General features: G+C 37.8%; 1 protein-coding gene and 1 pseudogene across 4 annotated transcripts in view; one reads left to right on the top strand and one right to left on the bottom strand.

Moving 5' to 3' along the window:
• KANSL1 (KAT8 regulatory NSL complex subunit 1) overlaps positions 1-15,250 on the bottom strand; it is a 177,808-nt gene that overhangs the window by 113,491 nt on the left and 49,067 nt on the right. The gene's annotated exons all lie outside the window — the stretch shown is intronic.
• On the top strand, positions 11,549-11,638 carry LOC123803268 (U6 spliceosomal RNA; annotated as a pseudogene).

Genomic DNA, 15,250 nt, shown 5'->3' with positions numbered 1-15,250 from the left:
TTCCAAGTTATGAATATGGGGGAAGAAAAGCTGTCCTCCCTCCACAAAACACACCTAAATCCCATTTGACATGTATTAAAACCATAATCATCCAGATAGTCAATATCTGATAATGTTTAGTCTAAGCACTCCCCACTGGAATACAAACTCCAGAGAGAGCAGATTTTTTTTTCTATTTTGTTAACTGCTCTATCTCCAGTGCCTTGAAGAGCTCCTGACAAATAATAAGCACTCAATAATTAAATATTTGTTAAATAAAATCATGGGCCAAACGACATCAGGAAATCACTTAAAGACTCTGAAGGAAAAAATGTATCTATTACTATCTCCAAAGATACTGCAAAAGCATTGATAATATACAATATTCAATTGTAACAAAATTCCTTATTGAGTTAGAAATTAAAAGAACTCTGACTGCCCTAACAAAAGATAATTATCATAAACTGATAGCACAAATCACACTCAATGGCAAAACATAACTTCTCTAATTAAAGTCAGGACTCTGATAAAAAAGTCCCCTAACTCTGATACTATTCAACCATGTACTAGAAGGTTCCAGTCTATGCAATTAGATAAGAAAAAGAAACACAAAGCCTTAACTGAAAAGGAGAAAACAGAGTGCCTGGGTGGCTTAACCATCTGTCTGCCTTCATCTATCTGCCTTCGGCTCAGATCATGATCCCAGGGTTCTGGAATGGAGTCCCGCATTAGGCTCCGTGCTCCCTGCTCCGTAGGGAGTCGGCTTCTCCCTCTGCCCCTCCTCCCATTCGTTCCCTCAATCTCTTTCTCTCTCTCTCTCTCAAATAAATAAATCAATCTTAAAAAAAAAAAAAGAAAACAAAATGTCACTGTCACTCAGGTGACTATTCATCCAGTAATATCATATAAAAATAAGCCAATGAATTGCTACGAGTAGGAAAATTCAGTAAGGCAGCCAAACACACACAAAAACATCAACGTATAAAAATTGACAGTTTTCCGATAGATCAGCAAGAAATTACCTCATTTTTAATAGCATTAAAATCTGCAAAATATCTACAAATAAACGTAATAGGAAATGTGCAAGGCCTATAGAAAGAAAAGTATAAATTTTACTCTAGACATAAAAGACCTCAACAGAGGAAAATAAGACAACTTTGGAAGACCCAATGCTGTAAAGAAGTCGTATCTCCAAATTAATGTACAGTCACAAAACAGTCCCAATCCAAATCCCAACATGATTTAAAGGAAGCTGATAAAACTGATTCTAAAATTCATATGGAAGAAGATAATGAGCAATAGTACCTTCACAAAAATATATATATAATTTTAAGGAAAAGGAGAGTGCAGTTACTCTATCAGATACTTCAAGCTATGGCAAGTAGTATGCATTTTATTATTTAAAGCTTTAGTAATTCATTATATTACTTTATTCATTATATATTACTAATTCATCATACATTATTATAGTATTCATTATATTACAATTCATCATAACTTTATGTAAGTCAAACAGTCTGATATCCATACAGGAATTGATACTGCATCAAACAGGAGACGACACATCAACATACATATATATGGAGTTTGTTTACAATAACAGTGGCATTTTTTTTTTTAAGATTCTATTTATTTATTCGACAGAGATAGAGACAGCCAGAGAGAGAGGGAACACAAGCAGGGGGAGTGGGAGAGCAAGAAGCAGGCTCATAGCGGAGGAGCCTGATGTGGGGCTCGATCCCAGAACGCCGGGATCACGCCCTGAGCCGAAGGCAGATGCTTAACCGCTGTGCCACCCAGGCGCCCCAACAGTGGTCAGGGGGGCTAAAATGTTACCTCAAACCATACACAAAAACATACAGAGAACAGACTGGTGGTTGCCAGAGGCAGAGAGTTGGGGGTGGACAAGGTGAAAGAAGTCAAAAGGTAAATACCTCCAGTTATAAAAATATAAATCATGGGGATACAACATACAGCATGGCAAGTATAGCTAATAACACTGTATTGCATATTTGAAAGTTGCTAGGAGACTAAAACTTAAAGTTCTCATCACAGGGGAACCTGGGTGGCACAGTATTGGGCATCCAACTTCTTGGTTTTGGCTCAGGTTGTGGCCTCACGGTCATGGGATGTAGCCCCACATCAGGCTCTACGCTGACCGCAGAGTCTGCTTAGAATTCTCTCTCCCTCTCCCCCTGCCACTCCTGCTCTCTCTCTCTCTCTCTCAAATAAATAAATAAATCTTTTTTAAAAAAAGTTCTCGGGGTGCCTGGGTGGCACAGCGGTTAAGCGTCTGCCTTTGGCTCAGGGCGTGATCCCAGCATTCTGGGATCGAGCCCCACATCAGGCTCTTCCGCTAGGAGCCTGCTTCTTCCTCTCCCACTCCCCCTGCTTGTGTTCCCTCTCTAGTTAGCTGTCTCTATCTCTGTCAAATAAATAAAATCTTTAAAAAAAAAAAAGTTCTCATCACAAGTGAAAAAAAATTCTGTAACAGTTTATAGTGAATCATGTTGTATGCCTGAAACTAACATAATACTGTCAATTACATCTCAATTAAAAAGAAAACCAATTTTAAGAGCTAAACATAAAAGCCACATATCAGGGAAATGTTTCTCCAACAAAAGGCGTTATGCTCCAAATAATTTCCTTCCATTCCCTTCCCAAGCACTAACATACATCCCTTCTTGCCTCTCGTAGTTCCATCAATATTCTGCCAATTTTCTAGCACGAATATCCAGTCATGTCAAAAGTTTACGTAAGTGTCATCAATGAAATACGTTAGATTTGGAGTCAAGAACTCTAGTACAACCTTGACTCAAAATAATAATTTTCAGCACAGTCATTTAACCTCTCTGTCCTGACGTTTCTCATCTGTAAATGACAAATTTGTGCCTATTCTCAAAATAAGTTTTAAAATGCTCTGTATTTCATCAGTTTTGCATTTGTACCTTTCTTTCCATTCTATGCTCATTGCTCTGGTTCAAAAGACTTTAACTCACAGCTGGGCTACTTGCCTTAAGTCTTGCCCTGGTTTCCAAACCATCCTACACTCACCCCACAACACTATCAAAGATTCTTTCAATGAGCACTCCAACCATGCCATTCCATGTTAGTGATTCTGCACTATTCTTAGGATAAAATTCAAATGTACTAGCTTGGCATTCATAAACAAGGTGACCACAATTAACCTTCCAACTTCATCTTTCACTTTCTTGAAACTTTTATGTCTAGCAGATGGCTCTCTTCCCTGTTACCCAGTACAACATCCTCACCTGAGGTCCCTCATCCTTGGATATGAAACATCTATTTCCTCTTGGAAACCTAAGTGTCATCTCAGATCAAACTAAAGTTCCACTCTTCTCAGGTTTTCTGATCACCTTAGCCCATAGTAATCACTCTTTCCTCCTAAATCTCAGCATTTAATGCCTGTATCATGCATCTAATTACAATTAAGGCATTCACTGCCATTCCAATGCTTCCTTTTCTACTTCAATGTGGGAGAAGAAGAAAAATCAAGTCACATAAATTACTCCCTGAAGACAGGAACCAAGTTCTCAATTCCCAAGTGTTTTCATCATTTCATATTTTACTATCAGAGAAGTATTTTCCTTGCCCTTTAGGGACAAGGTCAATCTTGATAACATGATCTTGAGAGGCTAGTCTCCAAATAATTATGAGTTACCTTGAAAATTTTTATGTTTATTATTCTTTGCTCAGAGAATTCTGGATCTCCTTTTCTGGAACTGCCACAGGGACACTTTCGACTATCCTCAGTCATAATACATACTAGTTTCTATTCAGATTATCAACTGTTGTAACTTCTATATCTGTTGAAGGACTATCTGTTAAGGGAATATAAGGTATAGCTCTTTGAAGGTGGGCCTGCTAGGAAATACCAAAGAGCAATATTGCACCTTACCCTTCCACAAGTTTTTTAGTCAATCTTAATGTTTATGGATGAAATCAAGGAAATGTGTCTCATCTAGTAATACCATTACACTGTCTATTTAGAATAAACCATGGAAGTGTAAATAATCTAACACCGCTTTGGACATTAACAGAAATAATAACTTCCTGGACCTAATAAAATGGAAAACCAAGTACAGCTGACCCTTGAACAACAGTTTGAATGGTGCAGGTCCACTTATACATTGTTTTTTTTTTTCAATAAATACAGTACAGTAAATGTACTTTCTCTTATTGTTTCCCATAACATTTTCTTTTCTCTAGCTTACTTTATTAGCTTATCAATTATTATTTAAATTACTAATTATTACTTATTACTTGCTATATCAGCTTATGTATGTAACATATACTACATACAAAATATGGGTTAAATGACTGTTTATGTTCTCAGTAAGGCTTCTAGTCAACAGTAGGCTATTAGTAGTTAAGTGCTGGGGGAGTCAAAAGCTATACATGGATTTTCCACTACATGGGAGGCTGACATCCTTAACCCCCGTGTTGTTCAAGGGTCAACTCCATATACCTATCACATCAATGTCTTGAATGTACACTTGCAAATATCAAAGTCACCTCACACCTTTTAAGTCTGAGGTCTACTTACTACCAAGTTATGATTAAGAACAAATTAAGAGAATTCTCAATTGGGAGGAAAATCATTGCACTAAGGAAACTTCCTGCAAATACAAAATTAGCCTTTCCACTTAAACTTCCAAGTCAAATTTCTTCTGTGAATGCTTGAATGTATTTGCATAAGAGATCAATTTCAAATACGGCTGGGTAGAAGCAAAATGAGTCTTAAGCAAGCCTCACTCTTGTTTTCATCTTACAAAGAGAAGATTGGCCTGTCTTCCAGGCCTTGTGAATAAAGATCTTGCAAAATTCACTATGCAAAGGGTGTGCCCAAAGAATACTTGGTGGAAAAATCTGCTGGAGGAGTGCCAATTTAAAAAGAAAAACATTTTCACCCAGTTGGAAATCTAGAGCAACGGTGGCTGCAGCAACTCAGCTGAAAATTCTTAAGATCTGAAGAAAATTTAAGAAAAAACCCAGATCTTTTCATTCTCAGAGTGAAATTCTATGAAAGGCAACTGAATGAATCAGGGAAGAGTTGTCTATGTTAACTTTATGCATCTAGGAAGTAACTAAAATTCTGCTTTCTTTTTTTTTTTAAAGATTTTATTTATTTATTTGACAGAGAGATAGACAGCCAGCGAGAGAGGGAACACAAGCAGAGGGAGTGGGAGAGGAAGAAGCAGGCTCATAGCAGAGGAGCCTGATGTGGGGCTCGATCCCAGAACGCCAGGATCACGCCCTGAGCCAAAGGCAGACACTTAACAACCACACCACCCAGGCGCCCCTAAAATTCTGCTTTTGATATGTGACAGTGTCAAATGGCAACTGGTTTCTTATTCTATATAAATGAACTTTACAATCTGTAACTTTCTTTAATCAATTATTTCTGGGAAAGAAACAGGAATAAAAGAGAACTTTTTACTGTTTTCTTTTAAAAAATGAAAAAATGTTTATTGTTTTGCTTATTTGGTTTTTGGGTTTTTTTTTTTTTTAAGATTTTATTTATTTATTCAACAGAGATCGAGACAGCCAGCGAGAGAGGGAACACAAGCAGGGGGAGTGGGAGAGGAAGAAGCAGGCTCACAGCGGAGGAGCCTGATGTGGGGCTCGATCCCATAATGCCGGGATCACGCCCTGAGCCGAAGGCAGACGCTTAACCACTGTGCCACCCAGGCGCCCCTGGGTTTTTTTTTTTTGTTTTTTTTTTTTTTAAGATTTTATTTATTTGACAGAGAGAACGAGAGAGCACAAGCAGGGGAAGGAACAGAGGGGGAGAGAGAAGCAGGCTCCCTACCAAGCAGGGAGCCCAACTCGGGGCTCAATCGCAGGACCCTGGGATCATGATTTGAGCTGAAGGGAGACGCTTAACCAACTGAGCCACCCAGGCGCCCCTGTTTTGCTTATGGAGGGGGGTCAATATATAGAGGACTGCTTTTCATTAGGGATATTTATTTCCACAGTACAACATTCCAACAGCTTTATTCAGCAAAAAGGATACCCAGATGGTAAAGACTTTTGTCTTCATTCTGTCACTATACCCCATCCTCAGGGTCCATACTTTCCTTTCAGATTTCTTCATTGCCATAAGTGGAACACAATTAAAAAAATAAAATGACAGTTACTGTAGGTATACACACTGGCACCAGGTTGCCTTATGAGAGAAACAAGTGAGCAGACTGCGGCAGCTCTGCCACTAACTCCCTGATGGACCAAGTCTGCAGACTCCCTATGGAAATACAGACAGGAGGAGCTCCATGGAAGATCTCTTAACTGCTCAGCACACCTCAACAAGATGGACAGAGTGCCTAACAGTGATAAAATCTGGGTCTCATCATTACAAAACAAGTGACATTTTCCAAAAAGATATAATTTAGACTTTGTAAGTGAGGAACCTAGGAAGATTAAAAGACAAAGTTGAAATGAACAATTCTCAACAGTAGTCTAGAATTCTTTTTTTACTATATTGCTCCCTCTTTAGTATTAATCCCACAAATGCTAAGAAAAATAATAACCTCAGTTCACCCTTCAAGTTTTCTGGTGATTATCAAATAAGATATTGAATCTTAATCATAAACTCCATACTCAGACAGGAAAACAAAACCAATCAGGATATTCTTTAACTGGTATTTTATGCCTTTCAACTTCCTATGATAACCAGACTCACCAGAAAAAGATTTTTTGAGGAAAATACTTCAGTAAACACTAAGTACATGCTTATAATTCATATATCAGCCATAAGCACAATGCAAGACTAAAGGAAAAAGAACATAAAATACTTTCATATTTTAAAAGATTTTTTCCAGCAACTTGGGAAATAAGGATTTTTCCACATAAGTTAAAATATAAATCACCCCTTTAGAATGTCAAAAATGTTTTTAAAAATTATGAAACTAGGTCACTTCTCTGGATTATTTATTATAACAGAGGAAAAACAACTTTCCATCACCCCTCATGATCAGTGCCATGCCCATCAGCATACTGTACAGTCAGAGAGGCCTCTAAAGAGCTCTGTGCCTTCAGGTTGCTCCATTTCTGGAAACCGAATCTTCTTTCAGCTCCCTCCCAATCAGTACAGGAGAAAAATACTCATAGAAAGAGCAGCAAGAAAGAACTTGCTTTTTATCTTTGCCAAATTATGTAACATGTTTATACTTTGGGGTCTCAACAGTAAAATGGGGCTATCACCTTCATCATATGAACGTCTTCAAGATTAAATAAGATACCAAATGTATGGGGCACCTGGGTGGCACAGTCGGCTAAGCATCTGCCTTCCACTCAGGTCATGATCCCAGGGTCCTGGGACAGAGCCCTGTGTCCTGCTCAGCAGGAAGACTGCTTCTCCCTCTCCTCCCCGCTTGCGCTCTCTCTTGCTATCTCCGTCACTATTTCGCTCTTTCAAATAAATAAATAAAATCTTAAAAAAAAAATGTAAACCACCTAACATATGGAAGGTGTAATCAATACATACTAATTCTCTTGTTTCCTTCTTTTTTTAAAAAAGTCACTTCTAGCCACTTCCCAGATCCTAGGTCTGCCCTAGCAAAATGCCCCTCCCCAACCCATCCAACTTCTATTCCATAAAAGAAATGAATAACAGGTTATTGCAGGCCAAAGGGTGTGTCTGGTTAAGATACAGACCATTTACCTTTCCTCAAAATTTATTACCAAATTACTTAATATTACAATAAAGGCTCTTGACTATAAAGTTAAATGCGCTATTTTACGTTATGTTTCGTAGATTTCTTTTCATCAACCAAGTCTAAAGGGCAATTTGCTTCTGTTTCCACTAATACAGCTTAGTGTTTTATGCCCAGGCTGTGGGTAAACAGCCTAGAATAATACCTTGACTTCTTGTTAGCTGTGAGACATTGAGCAGGCTACTTAAACTTTTCATTTCTCACTCTCAGTCTGTAAAACTAAGATAATACCTACCTCATTGTATTGTGAGGACTAAATAAGTTAATAAGTATAAAGCACTGCCTACACCTCAAAATATTCAACCAATGTAAGCTATTATTTTTTTCCTAACATGTTTCAGCTCTGTTGTCTGATTAGGTAAAGTAGGTTAAAAATGTTGTTCCCTAGTTCAAACAAATCACTTCAGTCAGAGTTCCCCTGGGGCTCTGTGATCTCTCCCAGGTTTCAGACTAATTTAGTCCCAATGGTCCTAAGCTCTGTCTCCCCCAGTTTCTACCTTCCCAGGATGCATCTCTCATGTGCCAGAAGAACAAATAGGAAAAAAAAGATTAAAGGGTGAGCAAAAAAAATAGTCACTACACATATACGTTCTCATTTAATCCCCTGGCTCATGTCCTCTATTCTATTAGGCAAAGGTAAAACAACTTAAAAGAAAATGACTTAAAATGGAATATAACCCCTCCTTCCTGGTTATCATTCCTCAAATCCTCATCACCACCCCCCGAACCTTTTCTCCAGAAATCCTCTTACCTGAGAGTTCTGAACATAATCTACACAGTTGCTACAATGCTACTAAATAGGTTACCAGAGTGACCCACAACATTTGTATTTAGGCCAAAAACTTTTCAGGATACTCTACTTGAGGAAAAGACTCTCCGGGCACTTCTATCAGATTGAAACTGATTTCAAAACAATTTTCTTCACCATTTTGATGCAAACCCTTCTTTGTAACTAAATAAATATAAAATCAAACAGGCTGAAGTGGCCACAAAGCATTAAGGGGAATCCAAATTATTAAGATTTACTTTATATATATTATATATTGCAACCTTTACTTAAAATGTTTAGATACTCAATTCTCTCTTTACACTGAGTTTAAGAGGTACTCCCAGGTACTCAATGGGAAATAGGAAAAAAAAAAAAAAAAACCCGAACTGGTAGATATTAAAGGACATGACCTGAGGTATAAATTTCTGCCTAGCTTGCAAAATAATCCAGTCTATTGTGATCTTTGTTTAGGGAGAGAGTAGAGAAACTAATTAGATTACTATTCATTTGAGGGGTGCCTGGGTGGCTCAGTCCGTTAAGCAATCAACTCTTGATCTCAGCTCAGGTCTTGATCTCAAGAGTCATGAGTTCAAGACCCATGCTGGGCCCCATGCTGGGCGTGGAGCCTACTTAAAAAAAAAATACTGTTGATGTGAAAGAAAATGTGGTCCCATGCTTTCCCTTTTTTAGTAAAATAATTTATCATGCATATGGAATCTAACAGGGTGTTATGCAAATGACACTGAAACCTCTGGGTATACCCAATAGCCAAAAACGTTTAAATGAAAATTAGCAAGTGCCCACCACTTCAATTAACCTCCTTCCAACTGTTTCTTCATCCCAACATAGCCATCCAATCTAGTTACTCCTGCCAAAAACCTAGGAATCACTCATAATATCTCTTCCTTCTCTCTCAGCATCCACTCATCACATCCAATCACAAGTCCTAGTAGTCACCCTACGTCCAGTACCCAATTCTCTCACTCTTCCCTGCCAAAGTCTGAGTCCACCATTCTCTCTTACCTGGTTTACCACAATATCCTACGGTCTCCCAAAATCTACAACCACTTTGCTCTTCACACAATTACAAGAGGTTTTTAAAAAAATCCAATGATGTTTGAACATCACTTCCTCCACAATTAACATTTTAAACGTGAGATAACCAACAAAAACACCCATATGACTTGGCCTCTATCTCTCCAGCTCATTTTCTCATCACTCTGCTTACACTGTGCCCTGTTTTTGAAAGTGTCAAGGACCTCCCATTCCCAAGGCCTTAGCATATGCCCTTTCTTCAGCCTGTAGCACACTCCCCTTCTTCACCACCAATCATTTCTCATCATTCAGGTCTGAGCTAACGTGTTACTTCTTCAGTATACTTGCTATAACATCCCTACCCACTGTAATTAGGTGTTCCTGATATGCACCCTCCAAAGCTCTCTGAACTTCATTTCTGCAGCACCCACCACCACTGTAAATACATCAGTAACTATGTGATTACTTGCTTAAATAATTAAGCTCTCTTTCTAATCTATATTGTCCACAAGGACAGGGCAGGGATTGTGTCTTCCTCACCACTATATACCGCTACCACCTAGCACACCTCAGTAGGCATTCAATACATCAGATCAATTCATCCATTCCAAAGTCCCCAATGTAAGGCTTTGAGGTACAGGTCAACTCTTTCCTCTCTGTTTATACAGGATTACTTGGAAGCCCATTTCCTGATTTTTAACACTTGCTGGAATGTGTAAAGGAATACAGAAATGCTCATTTTTAAGACACTAATAAAGAACCTGGACCTTCATGTGTTATTAGGGTTATTTTGCAAAATGTAATCTTACGGTCACCCATGGCCTGAAACTCCATCTATGATAGTCCCTCCTTCACTGCCCCCACCTTCACTGTAATTAAGTCCCACTAACTCTGGGATGCCTGGGTGGTTCAGTCGGTTAAACACCTGCCTTCGGCTCAGGTCAGGATCCCAGGGTCCTGGAATCGAGTCCCACATCAGGCTCCTTTACTCAGCAGGGAGCCTCCTTCTCCCTCTGCCTGCTTGCTCCCCCTGCTTGTGTGCTCTCTATGACAAATAAATAAATAAATAAATAAAATCTTTAAAAAAAAAAAAAAGTCCCACTAACTCTACTTCTTCTCAGAGATGACTCTGAGATTTTCTCTTTCCCTCTTTATACTACATTTATCACTCTCACCTATATTGCTAGGTTTCAAACAAACAAACAAAAAAAAAAAAAAAAAAAAAAACCCAGTCTAGCCAACAAAGCCCCAAGCCTTTTAGCCTCTGTCCTCCCTGGACACTGTGCCTTCCACCTGTACTGATCTACCTCAGTAAGCCACAACCAAAAGAACACTTCCTACAAAATCCTAGCCATCCTTCAAGGCTCATTCTAATACCCTTTCTTTCCAGTTGCATCAACCAGCTGTGATCTCTTCCTGTTTCATTTACGTCACCTAACATTTGCCTTATATTATTGTGTGCCCTTATCTTACCATTTCTCTACATCTAAAGTATAAACTTCTTGAGGATAATCCATTTATTCACCTATCTCATCTCTTGCCTCTTACATGTTTGCTCATTTAGTAAACACTTATTCTACGGCCACTTTAGCACTACCGTAAGAGTCCTTTCACTCAATTTTAGAATGGAAACACCAGTCACAAAGCCACAGAAAACATCTGTAGCAACCAGATCTGCAGCAAAATTGGTAACCCTCAAATTCCTTGTTGCCTAACTTCCTTCCTTCAGAATCACACAAGAAACACCAAGAATAAATTCTATCTACATATCTTAGAAAAAAGGAAGGGGGGGGAGGGAAAGGGGGGAAACAAAGAAGCTCCTATTTCTGCCACTGGATGTCATATGCGGGCTAGCAGAAAAACAAGGGGCATTAAATCAAAGGTGTTCCACAAATGAGTTTACTCACCTCTGAAGTAAGTTCCATAAGAACACAATGGAATTATTCCCAAGTATGTATCCCACACAGTAACAAATTCAACAGTCACTTTAGTGGACTATTAAAACAAAACAAAACAAAACAAAAAAACAGTACAGCACATATACTAAAACTGGAACGATAAAGATTAGCATGCTCTGCGCAAGGAAGACCTGCAAATTCGTGAAGTGTTCCATATTAAAAAAAAAAAAACAAAAGCGCGCGCACACACACACACAGAGGCATTAAAAGAATCAAAGCTTAAGTCACAAGTCAAGAAGGCTGTTTTGTTTCAAGTTACACCAGTGATTTATAAGGACTTTTGCTTCAGTTTCCCCAAATGCAAAACAAACAAAAACACCAACCAGTGCTGAGAACAGCTCCATCAATCCATGTTATTTGAAGATAGTCACAATCAAAGCAGTTTTAGCCTCAGAAATTATCTAGTCAATTCCTTCATTTTTATTATATAAGTAGTTACACGATTAGCCCTATAACTAGTCTATAGCAGAGAAGGGTTAGATATGACTTAGTTCTCCTGGCTAATACTACTCTCACCCCATCATTCTGTGAAAGGGTAAGGAATAGGAAAATAAGGACAACAAGCTGACTACCACCTTTGGCAACATCATTTGTGTATACTTAATAAATTCAAATAGGAAGCTACAACACAAAGTATTCCCTGATATCTAAAAAGCAAAACCTACAAACACACTAGTAATTCACTATACACTGAAATGTTTATTAACAATTCTAAGAGGATGAAATTTTCCAGAAGAAAAGTCACTGCAATCAACATAATCCAAAATTCAAATAATTTCTTTAATGTCACTAAACCGAACATCTAGTTTATTTCTACCCAACCTTGATCTGAAACAGACTTCAGGAGGCTATCAAATAAAACACAGGTTAGCATAAATTAAGCCAGGAATAAAAGCATGAAAATAAAACAAGAACAAGGAGAACAAAATGAAGCCAAGAATGAGGCTTAAAAAAAGGTACAAGACCTACAACAAGCTTGGCTCTAAACTTCCAAAAGCCAACAGGAAAATAGAAACCTAGTCAACAACACAAATTATAGCATCCAGGTAATAGACACAGACTTAAAAGCTTAAGGAAACAAAACAAAACAAAACACCTAGTCTTGGTTACATCTTTTTCCTTGAGGTCCTTATAAAGAAGGCATTGTGTAATATAAAGATATATATAATATATATAAAACAACATATATTTCAGTAGTCCTAACGAAACATTTTATGGGATTCTTTTTTTTTTTTTTTTAAAGATTTTACTTATTTATTTGAGAGAGAGAGAGCACAAGCAGGGGGAAAGGGAGAGGGAGACTCCCCACTGAGTAAGGAGCCTAAAACAGGACTGGATTCCAGGACCCTGGGATTATGACCTGAGCTGAAAGCAGATGCTTAACCAACTGAGCCACCATGTGCCCCAATGGGATTCTTTTTATAATGGCTACCAAGATAAGTCTATAATAACAATTCAGAAAGAAAAAAAAAAAATATATATATATATATGTAAGAGAGGTTTATATAATTAACGTCCAGGTACCCAGAACACTGCTATCTAAGAACACGTTTAAGAGCATATCTGAAAAAAAAATTATTTTCTTAACAGCAGTACTTACTATAAAGTTCATAAGTACAAGGGCAGAAAATGAAAACCAAATTTAGCAAGATGAGATTATCGGTCCAGGAATTCATAACAAAATAGCAGAACAAAATTCTTAAAGGGAAGACAGCAGGAAGAATATAAAGGAAAACTAAACTGGAAATGAAAGAAAGTACACACACATGCACATATTCAACAATTATATTGCGTACACGTGAGATAACTAAATCCTCTTATTTCTATTTCTACGGTTAAGAATTAAAAATTAAGGGGGCGCCTGGGTAGCGCAGTCGTTAGGCGTCTGCCTTTGGCTCAGGGCGTGATCGAGGCATTCCAGGATCGAGTCCCACATTGGGCTCCTCCGCTGGGAGCCTGCTTCTTCCTCTCCCACTCCCCCTGCTTGTGTTCCCTCTCTCGCTGGCTGTCTGTCTCTGTCAAGTTAATAAAATCTTTGAAAAAAAAAAAAATTAAGGTGATTGCTGAAACATAATACCTTCCTTCCTTGCTAGTTCGTCCCTTTATCAAGGAGATAATGTTTAAATTCCTGCTCCTTCTACAGTGATGTTACTAAACAACGATAGAACTCAAACCCAGCATAGTGCAGAATTTCAAAAGTAATTAATGTACCAAGACAGTAAGATATACGAAACATTTTAGGATGATTTTCCAAAAAGAGCTTAAAATAAAAACACATTACCTAATAACAGATTTAAACTGAATCAGTTACCCAAAAAAATTAATCAAGAAAAAGGAAAGAAATTCTCATCTGGCAATATAGAATTTACTAACTGTAAAGCATAATATGATGATAAATACACAATTTGCCAAAAATTCAACAACATACACAAGTCAATCATTCCACTACTGCTAGCATGTGCCTATGACTTACAATGGATCACTGTTTTTCCTCTCGGAGGTAGGAAAGAAGAAAAAACACAAATTCTTGGTGAAGGCTTGTAATTTTCACAGAACCATCCACTTGTAATTTAAACACCATCGTTTAAAAACAATTCGTTTCAGCAGCCTCCTCTACTAAATATCTTCATCATGGCTGCCTAGACTAAATCTAGCCAATTTTATCTCTGGCAGGAGTACTTCAGCAAAGGAGTGAAGTATTAAGCTACCTCAGGGGAAAAAAAGTTGAAAGCTGGGTCAAGCTCCCCAACAGTTAACTAACTTCCTACTCTAGGACTCAAGAATTATAATGCGGTTAGGGAGATTTGGGAAGGACTATTAAATCACAAAGAAAAGGCTTCTGAACGTAAAAAGAACCACTCCCCCTGCTCCTTTTCTTCTTTTTAAATCAAAGTAATGCCTCCATTCTCACTGTCTGGCCAATTGCTGAAAACCTTTAATAAAGTACTCAGAAGGTCAACAAACACCTGGCTAAATACCAGCGTTATGAGTCAGCCTGGTGACCTTGCTCAACAAAACCTTTCAAGTACTTATGCTTTATTGGTGGTTTTAATTTAAATTTAATTATATCATAATGAGCAAAAAGTATATTTACTTCACAGTACTTTTAGTGCCCCAATTTATGATCTCATACTTGGAGATTCAACTTTTTAAAGCTTTGTTTAGTTGATTTAATTGTAAGAGGATTCAAATGATTCCAGAAAGTTTCCTAAAGCGATCCCTTAGCTGTCCTTACACTTCTCAACCTTCCAATCAACAAACCATTATGTGATAAGAATGCTCAGAGCTAAGTAGTGAGTGAATGGACTAAGCCTAAGCAGTCTTTTCAAATCATTAGATTATTCCATGGAACAAGAAAGTTCTTAGGTATTTTGACTTCCCTGAATTGGAAGTTCCCCCACATTACCAAAACTTAGAAATGTTTCCAATATAAAGCATCCTGAAAACAGTAAGCTTATAGATTCTAGTTTTCTCAAATATACAAAAAAAGTACATGAAACTTAAAAATGGATCAACTACAGTATTTGTTTCATTAAATTACTCTTAAAACACAAAATATTCAACAGTAACCAAGATTTTTTAAAGGAGAGGCTTATGCAGTAAAGTCAGTGGGATAACACCGCAAGTATTTGCAAGCTGGTTTAAGTCACTAATGCATTTAAGAAAAGATAACTATGTTGCAGCAGTAGAAAGCCTCTGAAATATATCTGTTTTAGATGTGAATGTAGAAGTGGACTCTCGAGTACAGTAAGCTAACAAAAGTGAACTCGGTG

This window comes from Ursus americanus, chromosome 23 (assembly GCF_024610735.1).
Source record: "Ursus americanus isolate L20-20 chromosome 23, mUrsAme1.1.p, whole genome shotgun sequence".
Lineage (NCBI taxonomy): Eukaryota > Metazoa > Chordata > Mammalia > Carnivora > Ursidae > Ursus > Ursus americanus.
The sequence above is the reverse complement of the archived record's forward strand: the minus strand, read 5'-3'. Positions and strand labels throughout refer to the sequence as shown.